Source organism: Octodon degus, unplaced genomic scaffold (assembly GCF_000260255.1).
Source record: "Octodon degus isolate 3935 unplaced genomic scaffold, OctDeg1.0 scaffold00324, whole genome shotgun sequence".
In the NCBI taxonomy this organism is placed as follows: Eukaryota; Metazoa; Chordata; class Mammalia; order Rodentia; family Octodontidae; genus Octodon; species Octodon degus.
The window spans coordinates 1239158-1242709 of record NW_004524900.1 but is presented as its reverse complement, the minus strand read 5'-3'; the positions used below and the strand labels follow the sequence as shown (position 1 = coordinate 1242709).

Genomic DNA, 3552 nt, shown 5'->3' with positions numbered 1-3552 from the left:
GTGTTTGTAAATAGGATATCATGTTGCATCATGTACAGCAATTAACCACTAGGAAGAATGTATGCAATGTGTTAATTATTGAAACTGTCCTACCAATTTGTTTTGAAACTGTCTCATTGCTATTTGTTTCTCAATAAAATTATGGGGAAAAAAACGTTTTCTTTAGCTATTTCTAAATTTCTCCCTAACATTATACCTCACAAGTTTAGCACTTTCTGTTATATCTTTTCTAGCTTGAGCCCAGGGGTACATCTCCTGTCATTCTTAACATTCCTCTCAGTCACATCTGTGCCACTTACAGAAACGAACAATTAGAAGAATTCCAATCCAAGGGCTGGCCAAATAGCTCAGGATTAAAGTTCCTGCAAGCAGGCACAGGGGCCAGGGGTTCAATCCCTGGGCCTCCCATGCCATCCCTGCCCCAGAACATGCTGAGATGACAATTAAGACTGGGCCTGGTGGTGCACACCTGTAATCCCAGCACTTGGGAGGCTGTAAACAGGAGAATCACTTTGAGTCCGATCTAGTAGTGAGACCCTGAACACCCTGTAGACCCTTCCCTAAAAAATATAAAGAAAGAATTCCAATCCAGTATGCATTTACCAGTACCACAAAACAAAACAATACTTTATTTTATTCTTTTTTTAAATTTACTAATGTGACATTTGTATCTCATTTATATCTTTTACCTGTATCTGTAGCAGTGTCATATTCAAAGAAAAATAGAATTTAAATTTGATAACCAATAAGTCAAATGTTAGAAACTATGGAAAAATGTTAATTTTCTTTAGATGACACATTACTCTTAGTAAAAATTTTTATTTATTTATTTTAGTCTTTATTTATTTGGTATAAGGCCTTGCTATGCAGCTCGGACTCAGTGATCCCCCTATCTCAGCATCCCCAGTGCTTGACTTACAGGCATGAACCACCATACCCAGTTTCAGTGGCCAGCACTATGTGTCCAAAGTTCTGGGGCCAACATGGGATGTGGTACTTGGGATCGAACCCTGGTTCTTGTGCTTGCCAGGCGGGCACTTAGACTGCCAAGCTATCTCCCCAGTCCCTAAAATTTTATTCTTGTAAAGACCAGTTTGTTCAGTTTTCCTATGTCTTCCATATGTATAGCATTTCAGAATATGTACTGAAACAAACTTTTTTTTTCAAACTTTTTTTATTTGTATGTATTTTACTGTTTTTAAAACCCAAGGCTGTGGATGTAATTCAGTGGTAGCATTCCTATCATGTGTGAGGCCCTAGATCAATTCCTAGCACAGGCAAAAAAGGAAAGAAAATCACTTGGATGACAGTATTTCCAAAATTGAAGAAATAAGGGTTTGCAAAGGAAGGAAGTCACAGATTACAAATCAAGACTTTTGCTTCACTTATATTTTTATTGAGCGTACTTGGACGTTTGGTTTTCAACTGCAGCTTGTTATAAGATCCAGAAACAATGAAACTATCATTGTCCTTATATGGGGGCTGGAGAGATATATCAGCAGCATAAGTATCTGCCTGACAAAGCAAAGCAAAGTCCTGAGTTTAATCCCTGCAGAGAGAGAGAGAGAGAGAGAGAGAGAGAGAGAGAGAGAGAGAGAGAGAGAGGAGAGGTGTCCAAACATTCATTGTGTTAAAATGCTTAAATCCTTGCATATAACACAGAAAATGTTTACATCCTTAAGATATAACATAGTATTACACAAATAACTACGAAGTTACTGTATCAAAACTTTGATGTCATGTTTTCCTTTGAATCTGATAAAACACAGTCTAAAGCAGACTCATTTGCCCACTGCCAGTTGCAGAATTAGTTACACAAAATACAGTGAGGTAAAGATGAGTTACAAGGCTGGGAGATTGTGCCTGTAGTAAATAATGTTTTCTAAAAATGTCCATAATTTTTTAGAGAAACCTCCCTCTAGAGGTGATGTCTTTCCCCCCTAGAAATTGAGCCCACCTACCTGGCTATCTACAAACGAACAGTGCAGTGACAGGCTAGGTCCCTTCTAGGACATCTCTGCACTCAGCAAACATGCTGTAAAGAAGCCCAGGCCACCTGGAGGAGCTCTATGCAGGTATTTGAGCTTGGAGCCAGAAAATACATAATTTCCTTCTCTGATGTAGATCCGAACATTAGAACACATCATTTTATATTAGCATATTTTATTAGTCATAATAGGGGAGGAGTTTCATAAGCTATTAACTATATATAATACATCATATTTTTATAAAATTCCAGGGGGGCTCTTTCTGGCTGGAACCATGGAGGTTGCAGAAGAGAAGAAAAAGAAGGTTCCTGCTGTGCCAGAAACCCTTATGAAAAAGTGAAAACATTTCGCAGAGCTAAAGATAAAATGCCTGAGAAAGAAGTTTGCCCAGAAGATGCTTCGCAAGGCGAGGAGGAAGTTTATCTATGAAAAAGCCAGGCACTATCATAAGGAGTACAGACAGATGTACAGAACTGAGATCCGAATGGCTAGGATGGCGAGAAAAGCTGGCAACTTCTATATCCCTGCAGAGCCCAAACTGGCATTTGTCATCCGGATCAGGGGTATCAATGGTGTGAGCCCAAAGGTACCCAAGGTGTTGCAGCTTCTTCGCCTTCGCCAAATCTTCAATGGTACCTTCGTTAAGCTCAACAAGGCTTCAATTAACATGCTAAGAATTGTGGAGCCATATATTGCATGGGGGTACCCAAACCTGAAGTCAGTGAACGAACTAATATACAAGTGTGGCTACGGCAAAATCAATGAGAAGCGAATTACCTTGACAGATAATTCATTGATTGCTCGATCTCTTGGTAAATATGGCATCATCTGCATGGAGGATCTGATTCATGAGATCTATACTGTTGGAAACCGCTTCAAAGAGGCAAATAATTTCCTGTGGCCATTCAAGTTATCATCTCCTCGAGGTGGAATGAAGAAAAAGACCACCCATTTTGTGGAAGGTGGAGATGTGGGAAATAGGGAAGACCAGATCAACAGGCTTATTAGAAGGATGAACTAAGGTATCTACCATGGTGTTTTTATGATTTGGTCAGTTAATAAAGTATCTGTTTCCAAATTGAAAAAAAAAAAATTCCAGGGGGCTAGAGAGAGATGCAACAAATAAAGAGCTAGGAGCCATCAACGCTAAGCCTTCCGTACCTGGGAGGATTTTTCTATTACTGGAGACTGAAATTTAACCCCAGGCCCTTGCATTAAGCTACATCCTGAGCCTTGCCCTTTCCGCCCTTTTTAAATATTTGAGATCAGTTCTCCATAAATTGCTAAATTACCCACGCTGGTCTTGAACTTGCCAACCGCCTGCTTAATCCTTCCAGACTGCCGAAAAACTGCTGCTGCAGCTAGTGTCTTTCCACCCTGCTCTCGCGACCCCAAGTCGAGACACACCTACAGACGCCAGTCAGCCCCGCCCCTTGCCGCCCTTGCCTCCCCTCTGCAGCGCTTGCGGTGACCATGGCAACGCGGCAGCTGTCGGCCAACTGCCGGAGCCCGGACTGGGGGCGGGGCCAGGCAGACTTGATCACGTGACGTGGGCGAGCTTGCG

At 41.3% G+C, this 3552-nt stretch overlaps 1 pseudogene; it reads left to right on the top strand.

Moving 5' to 3' along the window:
* The first annotated feature begins 2262 nt into the window (after positions 1 to 2262).
* On the top strand, positions 2263 to 3009 carry LOC105741191 (annotated as a pseudogene).
* The last annotated feature ends 543 nt before the right edge of the window (positions 3010 to 3552 follow it).